This window comes from Scardinius erythrophthalmus (assembly GCF_964197995.2).
Source record: "Scardinius erythrophthalmus genome assembly, chromosome: 14".
Classification (NCBI taxonomy): Eukaryota; Metazoa; Chordata; class Actinopteri; order Cypriniformes; family Leuciscidae; genus Scardinius; species Scardinius erythrophthalmus.
This window is the reverse complement of record NC_138234.1, coordinates 28,077,537-28,089,821: the sequence shown is the minus strand read 5'-3', so window position 1 is coordinate 28,089,821 and position 12,285 is coordinate 28,077,537. Positions and strand designations below refer to the sequence as shown.

General features: G+C 36.0%; 1 protein-coding gene and 1 long non-coding RNA gene across 2 annotated transcripts in view; one reads left to right on the top strand and one right to left on the bottom strand.

Annotated features, from left to right (window-relative positions):
- LOC308702322 overlaps positions 1–2,949 on the bottom strand; it is a 56,302-nt gene extending 53,353 nt beyond the window's left edge. Inside the window, exon 1 of the long non-coding RNA XR_014031574.1 lies at positions 2,666–2,949. This is a non-coding gene — a long non-coding RNA (uncharacterized lncRNA). The remainder of the gene's footprint in view (positions 1–2,665) is intronic.
- Positions 1–12,285, top strand: part of LOC308702321 (V-set domain-containing T-cell activation inhibitor 1-like) — a 460,835-nt gene that overhangs the window by 44,462 nt on the left and 404,088 nt on the right. The gene's annotated exons all lie outside the window — the stretch shown is intronic.

Below are 12,285 nucleotides of genomic sequence, written 5' to 3'. Positions count from 1 at the left end.
CAAAGTATTGAAAATGCCCCCCAAAAATAAGGATATGGGGTAACAAAAAATGGAGCTACAGCCATCAAAATCCACTTTTCTCAGGATATAATTTTTTGTCTAGTAATTTGAATGTTGTATTCGAAAGGAGATGCAAAGAAATTACACATTGCTGGGTGTTAGATTTTTTTGAGTCACTTATTTGCTTTAAAAAGTCATTTAAAATGTCAATGACGTCATACACATCATACGAACAGAGATACTGCTCTACGGCAATCCTTCCGTCACTTTGGTGCTTTCTTTTCTCTCGAGGTAAGATAATACACGTGCTAGAAGAGTTTTTGTTTTGTTTGTTTCTGGTCCCGCTTCGGATGCCACGATGCCATCAAGTCTTTGGTCGTAATCAGTCCTTCACTGACCAATCAGCGTTCATTAGCAGAATGCTAGCGTGTTATGGGCAATAACAACTCAACCTCTAAGAAATCGAAAGGACATAAGTACTCGTTCATTCAACTTTCGACCTATAACCCATGTTGAACTTGCAAAACCTACAATCAAATCTGAGATTTCTCAATGGCAATCGGGTGAATGAGGCAAATTTAGCTGTCTAGCCCCATAGACTCCCATTCAGTCTGCACTCATGGGTGATCACCCCCAGTGGAACTCTGGTGGAACTACAACCACAATTCAGTACAATAGGACTTATTAGGGAGTGGGCAGGCTCTCCGTAGACGAGCTCTGGAGAGATCTTAAATGTGAGCCACTTAAAATTATAATTTTTTTCAAATATGGTTTCTGTCATTTCGGGTATATTCGGGTATGTTCAAGTGTTAGTTTTTCCAATAAGTTTGATTTTAGATAGCCTAGTTATTTGATGCTATAAAAACAGGGTGTAACTTCATGATTGACAGCTGATTGAGTAAATTAAATTAAATTGACACGATTGAGTTTGTGGGAGAGGGAGTATTGATCCCACGGCTCCACCTCAGGATAACTACAGCGCAGACTCGCACTCCAAATTACCTAATCAGAAATGACCATTTCTGGAATATTTTGGCCTTTTTTTGCTTTTCTTTTTTACAGTGGAAGGAAGTGGAGATGCATCGTCATGGTTCCGAAAACGAAAAAAAGGTCATACAGGATTACAACAAAAGGGTGAGCAAATAGTAAGCCTTACTGAATTTTAAATTATTCTATTGTGTAACGTGGACTTCAAAAGTTTAGATCTCCATTGGGTATGTTTGTGCATAATCAATCATTACTGTAGGTAAGACCTGGCTTTGTTATTTTGTTCATGTTATATGAAGACCTCCGATGCAAAAGCCTGTAAAAGCCACTTGTCAAAAATGAGATAATAATATTGATTTAATGCTCTCTGTCTACGTTCATAAAATACAAACTCACTAAATCCCAGCCAGCCCATTCAGAAACCATTCAGAAACCTAGACCTTATGTAGCTCCGCCCCTTTTCAGCGCTGCGCTCGTTGTCTTTTGACTTCCGGTCTGTAGGCTATTTTCACAGCGATCTTGCATAGGCTATTTATGAATGAACGGCTTATTTTAAAATCTTCCCGGTCTACTGACATTTGTTATGACATCTGCTTTAAACATCACAGTCCTCAATTAAATCCACTTCAAAAGCTATTACTCCTGGACAGCAATGCCATAGAAATATACAGAGCGACCACAAAAACGGAAGTTCAAAGACAATATTCTAAAGATGGCGGCGCCCTCGTTTCTCTGGCGCATAAGGTCTATTGGAGCCTTATAAAAATGTTAATATTAAAGAAAAACGTTAGACGGACTTTTGCATGAAGTCTTCATATATTGAATGCTGCATCATTATCCTGTGCATAAACTCTTCTCTAAATATGTTCAAATGTGGCAGTAAATGTCATTGAAGGGAAGTGTCTTCACACATCTTACCCTACTGGTCACTGTAAGACTAGCAAAATCAAACTACAATTTAAAACTACCTGCACGTGCACCGGGACACAAAGACGGTAATACAAAATGCTAATAACAAATAAATCAAAATAATAGTTAGAGCAGATAAACCATGCAGATAAACCTGATAATCATTAATTAACCGATTCATGTTTAATTTATTGATGTTTAAAATGTTTCTGTTTTAATTCTAGTTAATAAAGCATTTGACAACAAAACCACAGCAGGCCAAACACAAATATGAGCAAGACAGTCATTGCTAATAAGTATGACATTATTTGTACAAATAGCTTTTCATTCAGAATTCATCTAACTTACCTGATCATTAGTCACAGCCAACCGAGGCCAACATAACATCCACAAACCCATGTAGGGCTCATAAATCAAGCTCGTATCTGCAGCGTTTTATTTGACTATTTTGCATTAGATTTGTAAACTCTTCTATCTCTGTACACCATGTGTTTTACGGATGTTATCAGATGGAAGTGACGTCAACAGACATGCGAAGATATTCGTTAATCTTTCCCAAATTTACAGTATTCCCAAGACTCTTGATCTTACTGCATTTTCACCATTAATAATATCGAACATGTTTCTGATCTCATTCATTGTTTCTCCATTCATCTGTATGTCATGTCTGGACTTTAATTCATCATTAAATAGTTCCTTATGTTTAATGTGATGTTTGATCCTATGAGTGAAATGAACAGCAGTAAATGAGTAAAAAACTCAGACTTACATGAGAATGAGAGGGAAGTGTCATTTCCTAAACTCCTCTAGGAAAAGGTTGTGTTCTGGATCCTGGATTCATATGCGCTTAATCCATAAAGATCTGCTTCATAGTTCCTCTCTCTTGTTTTCATCCTGACAGACTGAACAAGCTCTGAGAGACTCAAGACTGATATTCTCTGATGATCAGATGGGAGGAGAAAAACAAATAGACAGGATTGTTGTCAAACTAGATAAGAGAGTGAGTGAGTAGGCAAGTATGTTGTGTCACCAGTAACATCCTCATTCTGACCTAGAGAAACTGAAAGAGAGAGAAAGCAAAAGTCTCAACACTTTTCAGGATTGGTTATATATGTTTCTTGTTTTTTATTTAATTTAACTTTTTGAATTCATTGGCACACATACACTTGTTTTGTTCTATACATTTTTTGTTTTACATTGTTATAAGTAATAAGGTTAATAGATTCAAGATTCAAGTGGCTTTGTTGGCTTGGTAAAAGTTTTACATTGCCAAAGCATTGCTAACATGGAATTACAGACATACATTTACGCACAATTTAAAAAAAAATGTGATATAATAAAAAAAATGAGACAGAATTGTTTAGTTATGTTGATGTGTTTGTCCTGTTACACTGGTTTGTCATGACAGGACCTCCCAGACCTGTAGCCAGATTTGCATTTATCTTTTCCTTTTGACATTTTCTTTTGTATTGTATGTATTATAGAATTTTGTAGTGTGTTTTTGTAGTATATGAACAAAATTCATCATAATGTTTCTGAATCACACACATGAATTCATTTTGATTGTTTTTCAGTATTTTGACCTGATGCCTGATGTGTTTCATTGACTAGTAACGAGTGTTGTGAGTGTTGATGTGGAAACCCTGAGCTCCAGGGTGTTTGTCATTTACACACACAAAGAGCCCCATGTGTGTATGATATTATGGTGCTGAGATACAGCTGGGCCTTTAGAGGCCAATAAAAACCTCATAGGCCCTAAAAGAGCCTCAGTGCACTGCCTCAAAACACACCAACTGTGTTGGCGTTCTTACACAGTTTACAGTCCTGAAATTTGAAAGTCTTGAAAGCTTGGTTTGTTTTCTTACCATTGAAACATGTTAATTTTCTCTATATAATGAAAACAAAAATCCTACAAAAGAAAAGTTAAAGGGATATTTCAAACAAAAAGGAAAATGTACTCAGCATTTATTCGCCCTCATGCCTTCCCCAATGTATATGACTTTATTTCTTCAGATAAACACAAATGAAATCTTTTAGGAAATAAAAAATGCTCAGTTGACGCTTAAAGGGATAGTTCACCCAAAAATGAAAATTCTGTCATCGTTTACTCTCCCTCAAGTTGTTCCAAACCTGTATGACTTTCTTTCTTCTGCTGAACACAAAAGAAGATATTTTAAAGAAGGTTGGTAATTAAACAGTTGCTGGTCCCCATTGACATCCATAGTATTTCATTGAAGTCAATGGGGTCCATCAGTCGTTTGGTTACCGACTTTCTTCAAAATATCTTCTTTTGTGTTCAGCAGAAGAAAGAAAGTCATACAGGTTTAGAACAACTTGAGGGGTGAGTATACGATGACAGAATTTTCATTTTTGGGTGATCTATCCCTTTAATAAAACTACACATATTGGTCGTGATGGTAATCCATACAACCCCAGTGGATGAATCAATGTCTTCTGAAGTGAAAAGATAGGTGTGTTGAAGAAAAATACTAATAATTTAAACACTTTTTACTCACTTTTTAAATCACTTGACATATGCATAAGTATGTTGGGAAGTCCGCGTGAGAAGTACCAGAAGTTTATGATCATCTTAAGATCATCTTCAAATGACAGGCTAAACAAAATTCTCAAGACTAACTGTAACTCTGTAACTCTCATTTTCTGTCTGTCTGAGTTTCATTCGTCTTTGAATCCGTGTTTGTATAAACCAACACAACATGACAAGAAACCAGAAAACACGAAAGTCACACGAGCAGAGAGACACGTCGTCCCTCACTCATATCTGCTTATCCATTTGTCTCTCTGTGATTATGGTTGTATCTGAACATCTCTTGACTTTCTTTCTGTTGAGGTTGTTGTTCAATGTTTATGAGACTAAACAAACCCAACGTCTTGTTGCTGTCTGCCTTAACACAAGCAAAACAAACACGAAAGCACACACACACACACACACACACACACACACATGTCTGGATGTTTTGTATGATCAACATCTCACTGTTCATTTTTCAGCTTCAGAATGAGATCAGATTGAGATGAGACTTGTTTCAAGGTGGAAAAATGTCTTTGCTTTGCAACAGTGGGCCCTATTTAACAAATGCGCCCATTTGTGCGTCCATGGGCATGCTGGTCTGAAAACGAGGTGTGTTCAGGTGTGTTCAGGCGCATTGTTGGCGTGTTGCTATTTTGAGGCTTCTGAAATAGACTGTGCCATTGACCAACAAAAACCTGGTCTAAAGTCAATGGCGCAGTATTTTTGTTTTGTTATTTAAAGGGCGCATTATTAATGTGCTTCTACAGGCGGGTCCACAACGCTCATACACTTTGCTTATTACACACACAGGGCACACAGCACACAAACATGCCAAATATTCAAAATAAAAGGATTAAAATGTAAAAGATTAATATTGTGCACACATAGATATGGTGGACTCCGGCTTGTCCCGTAGATGTCCATTTGCGCTCTGGAGACGCGTTCGTTTTTTCCCCTTTTCGGTGCAAATTCCACCATGTAAATAGCAATCCAATATGGCGTGCGCACAACTTGCTTTTAAAGGGAATGGGAGATTAGACTCTGATTGGTTTATTTCACGTTACGCCCAAAACACACCCATTACTCATTAAGAGAAGAGGGACAACCCTTTTAGACCATGCGCCGGGCGCACCAACCATTTTTCCTGTCGTTAACCTAGCAAAAGTGGATTCAGACACACCCTTAGTGCACTTGTGCCTTGTGCTTTAGACAGTGCACTTAAATTAAAATAGGGCCCAGTGTGTCCAACTGGATTGGAATGCATTTCTCATGAAAAGTATCAGTACTATCCCAAACAAACAAAAATATGCTCTAAGAACATTTTGCTAAAGTTCCCATTCATGGCACTACAGACTTATGATTCAACTTCAGATGAGATCAGGGAATCAGCCTGATGATTATATTACCATCAATAGTCAGCTATCATCACCCGGTCACATTATGTCTTATCTTCCTTTGCTACGGTAAATGTGTTTTATAAACACACTGTTACAACAGCCAGAGAAAACAAAACTAAAACAAAATCAAGGTGAAAAGCTCAACTAAAGGTAACACTAATCACCATAATGGTGATCATTAGCATTAGAGCTAAACCTTTTGTCTTAGCACTTAAAAACCTTTTCATTTGATATTTTGTAGATGTATGAGAGAAATAAAGTCAAACTGGTTAGTAATAAGCTGCTATGTTGTTTTTGGAGTTGTTTAATCATCTTCTGCTGAGATTTTGAGAGATTTAATGTGTTCTTTGATTTAAAGTTAATTTAATCTAAGGCTGTGGCTGGAAGTCAGGTGTAGTTGTTGTTATTTTTTTTTTGCTCATCTCTTCTCTTTAATCTGTTCTTGTTTTTCCAAGCCTTCGGTGATTCTGCTTGTTAACTGGCTTGTTAAGGCTGAGATTACTTTATACAGTAAATAGTTTTTGTGGCCAAGAAAAGGTACAGTTGTGCTTTATTTGCTTTACGCTTGGCTGATATGCAGCATTCCTGTGGCCTGATTGTGGTTCAGATCTGGCAAGCGGGAGCAGAGCTCCAAGTGCCATCATTCCACACGGTATGAGGGACAGATCTGGGTCGACACAATGTGGCAACCACAGCTGCCGGTTTTACAGTAAATTTAATTTTTTTTTGTTTATTTTTTTACAGTGTGTATCAGTGTGTATCTCAAATGATAAATAAATCAACTGATAAATAAATGATATATATATAGCACCTTGTTCATTCTTACAGCACTACAAAATAAACGTTGTAATTGTTATTGAGACATGTTTGTAACGTAATATTGTATTGAGTAAGTGTATAGAGAAAGAGAACCTTTAATAATACTTATGATGAAAATAATTATTTTTAGCAATATGTAGAATTCAGAAGACAAACCATCGATCCATTCCTGGAAATGTTTTGATTTTAAGATGGTTAATGGCATCAATAAAGTCCTCAAAATAAAGATTTTCACAATTAGGTAGCAAATTTAAAAAGTTTGTAGCTCAAAAGAGGAAATATGACTTGTAGAAAGTAGCACAAAATTGCAACATAAGTTTGTAGATGAGATGATAGTAGATTCATGGCTTTAGTTTTAAGGCATTACAGTTTTTCTAATTTGCTGAGATGCAGTAAATGAAACTGGGATCCACTTGATCTTCATCACATTCTTAGCACAGCAGAAGTCTTCTCTTGCAAATGTTTTAACACGTTTTTATTTGTTTCACACATTTTTCACACCCTTTGTCAAAACAGTTACCACAGATCTCATTGAAAGACCCCAAACTCTATTGGATTCATTGTGTTGAACAAAATGAAAACATCTATTCACAGCTGTTAGAAAGTACTTGCATAATTATGAATCTCTAATGCACCTGTGTGAAACTCATTTGCACAACTCTTCAATCAGCAAATCAGTCCTCATCCATTTATAAAAGATGAGAGGATGTATGGGGCGCCGTTTGTAAAGCGGCTCACGCTGAAAATAACAGCAACATTTTGTCACATTTAGCTTCAAACAATGTTTAAAAAACTGGTATGAATTTTTGACGGTCACTTTTTACCACATTTACAACAATATTTGTCAACTTAGAGATATTTTAAATAGTTAAATCTAAATATTAAATGTTACACCTAAATGTTAAATGTTAAATCTAAATGCTAAATCTAAATCTAAATGCTAAATCTAAATCTAAATGTTAAATCTAAATATTAAATCTAAATCTAAATGTTAAATCTAAATGTTAAATCTAAATCTAAATGTTAAATCTAAATGTTAAATCTAAATCTAAATCTAAATGTTGAATCTAAATCTAAATGTTAAATCTAAATGTTAAATCTAAATCTAAATCTAAATGTTGAATCTAAATCTAAATGTTAAATCTAAATCTAAATGTTGAATCTAAATGTTTGGGGTGAAACTAAATATTTAACTAATATGCAAATTCAAAATGCCGGTAACAGGAAGTGCCAAAATAAAAGCTCGAGGTGGTCAGTGTGTGTTTATAGCATGGTTTATAGTGTCAAATAACGAATAAAAACCATCTCATCCGAGGAAATGGACTCTTGGACATAGATTATCGTGATAATAACTACCTAAAATAATAAACACGTTTGGAGAAACTGTATTTGAAGAGTAGGCTAGTGTCACTTTTATGAAAAGTGCGGGACTTATGACCTGTAGCCATAATAGCCAGCCACTAGGGGGCTCACTTTGACTGAATGTCATGTTATTACTCTGTTATCACGATACTCTACAGTTTCTCCAAACGTGTTTATTATTTTAGGAAGTTATTATCGTTATATTATATTATATTATATATATATATTATTATTATGAGATGGTTTTTATTCGTTATTTGACACTATAAACCATGCTATAAACACACACTGACCACCTCGAGCTTTTATTTTGGCACTTCCGGCATTTTGAATTTGCATATTAGTTAAATATTTAGTTTCACCCAAAACATTTAGATTCAACATTTAGATTTAGATTCAACATTTAGATTTAGATTTAGATTTAACATTTAGATTTAACATTAAGATTTAGATTTAACATTTAGATTTAGATTTAACATTTAGATTTAACATTTAGATTTAGATTTAATATTTAGATTTAACATTTAGATTTAGATTTAACATTTAACATTTAGATTTAACATTTAGATTTAGATTTAATATTTAGATTTTACATTTAGATTTAGATTTAACATTTAGATTTAACATTTAGATTTAGATTTAATAATTAGATTTAACATTTAGATTTAGATTTAACATTTAACATTTAGATTTAACATTTAGATTTAGATTTAACATTTAGATTTATATTTAGCATTTAGATATAATATTTAACATTTAGGTGTAACATTTAATATTTAGATTTAACTATTTAAAATATCTCTAAGTTGACAAATATTGTTGTAAATGTGGTAAAAAGTGACCGTCAAAAATTCATACCAGTTTTTTAAACATTGTTTGAAGCTAAATGTGACAAAATGTTGCTGTTATTTTCAGCGTGAGCCACTTTACAAACGGCGCCCCATACACCTCTGTGTTGCTATAGTAATACTTGTTTGTGGGTGTTCTCGGACTCGGACACGGACAAGTTCTTCTTTAGCCTCTTTTTCTCTCTTTATTAACTCTTTCTCTTCCGCTCTCCTCTCTGTAACCCCGTCATAATAAAAACACTACTTCCCTTTACGCTACATCCTTGTTTCCTGATATATAAAACAGAAACAATACATCTGTAAGAAAATATGCTTTCCTTACATTTGCAATTTAAAACAAAACACTTTTGGGAACAGGAAAAATGCGAACATGAATCTTTAACAAAATACAAATAACACTTTGAATGTGTTTGTTTTTCTGAACTCAATTGATATCACTCTATATATTACACAATCCCATACTCAGAGCAATAAGTTTTAAGCCGATTATAGTGAATCACTGTTGCTGGGGGTACACCAAGAAGAAGATCAGCAGGTAGGCGAGCTTCTCTGCCATGTGCTAAGAAGAAAGATGTATGTTTGGTTGAGGAATGAACACTATTGTAGGCAAATTCAACCTGTTTTAAGTGGTCATCCCATTCCCCACCTTTGGTGATCTTTTATGGACCTATTGGCACGTTCTACCATACCGTCTGACATGGCTTGATATGGGGTTCTTTCACCAAATCAGAATCAAACCGTCGGCCTTGGTCAGTGTGCAAACTCTGGGGCACACCATGTTGGCTCACATAGTCTTCAAACAAGCACTTGGCGACAGTCATTGCACGTTGATCAGTAACTGCATAGAGATTGAGGTATTTGGTGAAGTAACCCATTACTACAAGAACATACCGATTCCCTTTCTGTGTAATGGACAACTCCATTAGCTCAGCAGCAACTTTTTCAAAAGGCATGCTTATGACTATGTTTTGCATTGGGGCCTGCTGATGAGGTGTTTATGGTCTCCTTGATTCACAAGCTTGACATTGGACACACCATTGTGTAATGTCCCTAGACATGTGGGGCCAGTTTTGCACGTTGCAAAGTCTTTTGTGCACTGAAATGTCCAGAGAGTAAATGACCATGCAAAGTCTCAAACACGCTATGCTGTAGTGCAGGTGGAACTACAACCTGCAGAATCTTTTCACCTGGTGGAGGTCTGACTCTTCGACAAAGGACAGAATCTGCCATAAGCGATGACAACTGCCATAAGCAATGACAGTTTCTTTGTCTTTATTTCTTTATTCTGGCACAGAATACTTCCGGAAGCGTCTGTGAAGAGCAAAAACTCCTTTGAAAAGTCTGGGTAGGAAAGAATTGGAGCATTGGTAAGTGCATGTCGCAAAGAACTGAAAGCATCCTGTTCTAACTCAGTCCAAACAAACAACTTCGCTTTCTGAGTTAGAGCATGCAGTGGCTGTGACATTTGAGCAAAGCAGCCAATAACACGCCTGTAATATGAACACAGGCCTAAGAAAGCTTGAACTTCTGTAGGATTTCCAGGAGTAGGCCATTCCTTAACCTTCTGAATGTTTTTAACATCAGGTTTAAGACCGGCTGAAGACACAATATGGCTCAGAAATGTCACTTGCTGTTGGGCAAAAGAACATTTAGCTGGTTTCAGCTTTAAGTTTGCTGAATTCAAACGCTGGAAGACCTCCCTCAAGTGTTGAATGTGCTCTGCAAAATTCTTGCTGTAGTAGACGATGATATCGTCTAAATACACAAGACATGTTTTCCAGGACAGACCCTGCAACACTAGCTGCATCAAATGTTGAAAGGTGGGCGGAGCATTGACAAGACCCATTGGCATCACTGTAAACTGATATAAAGAACTACCAGTAATGAAGGCTGTTTTTGGTTTGTCTACCTCATTAAGCTGCACTTGCCAATATCCGGATGAAAGATCCATGGTAATGAATATAGAGGAACCTCTAAGTGCATCCAAGGTGTTCAGGGTAAAGGATGGCCGTCCTTAATGGTGACAGAATTAAAGGGATAGTTCACCAAAAAATTCTGTCATCATCTACTCACCCTCAAGTTGTTTCAAACCTGTATGAATTTCTTTCTTCTGTTGAACACAAATGAAGATATTTTGAAGAATGTCAGTAACCAAACAGTTGATGGACCCCATTGACTTCCATAGTATTTTTTTTTCCTACTATGGAAGTCAATGGGGTCCATCAACTGTTTGGTTGATGGACGAGTTAGATAAAACAATGTATATATTGCTATTTGTTTACATGACCTAATAGCACGGATGGCCTTGATGTTGTTTCACATCCTGAGCTGCATGATGACATCACTCTTTTCTCCAGAGCTGCGTTATAGCTAAATTTAACACATTTCATAATTGCTAAGGTTTACACAAATATTGAACTGAATTGAATCAACTCAAAGCTGATTTCGCCTACATAATGACTGCTTACTGTTGTCTTTTTGAGCTGCTTTACAGCATAATTGAATTCTGTTTGCTTCATTGAAACAATCTGTATTGTATAAAGGTGACTTGACATGACTCGCAGCATGTTCATTTTTTATAAAAAATTACAAAGACAAAACAAAAGTTTTTTTTTCTCAGAATAATAGGCACTGATCAGGAATGTTAGTAAAACACAAAATTAGTAAAACAGGATATTCTGGTGTGAAGTGATTATTTAGTGAAAAGTGTGCATTACATACAGTGTACCAAATGAACCCAGGCGTGAATGCGTGTTTACATGATCTAATAGCACACATGGTCTTGAAAATTTCATCAGAGACAGAAAGTCATTAGAGGTAGACTGTTTTTACAGTTTGTTTGTTTTTTAAATGAAATGACTCACACATTCTTTTCCATTTTCTTGAGCTCTCTGTAATGGATTTCTCCCCTCTCTCTCTCCTGGGCTTGTAAAGGAGAGGATATCCTCTGGCCTTATCTAATATTCTGCGGATTGTGCAACGGATGCCCGTCCCAGAAAGACAGCAGCAACACTTTGTGAAAGTGCACGTAGCAAGGAGCACAGGGGTCAAGGTTTACCAGCAAAAACATGCCATGGAAAAAAAATGTTGGTCATGTTTTCCTGCATCGGGGAAAAAAAGTTGGAAGTGTGTGACGGCTTTAGGCTACGTCTCAGCGCTAAGTCGAGCGCTCTCTCCTCCCCATCATTAGTAGACACGGCCCTGTTTTTCAAAAACTACTGATCCCACCTTTAAAAGGCTTTATGCCAAAGCCCTGTAATTTTGTAGTGTGTTCTTGTAGTATTTAGACAAAATGCTTTTGATAGATATTGTCATCATACTGTTTCTGAATCACACATAGACATTCAGTTTGATCTTTCTTCAGTAGTTTACAGAGGTTTGACCTGATGCCATTATCTGATGCGTTTTATTTACTAGTTAGGGGTGACTG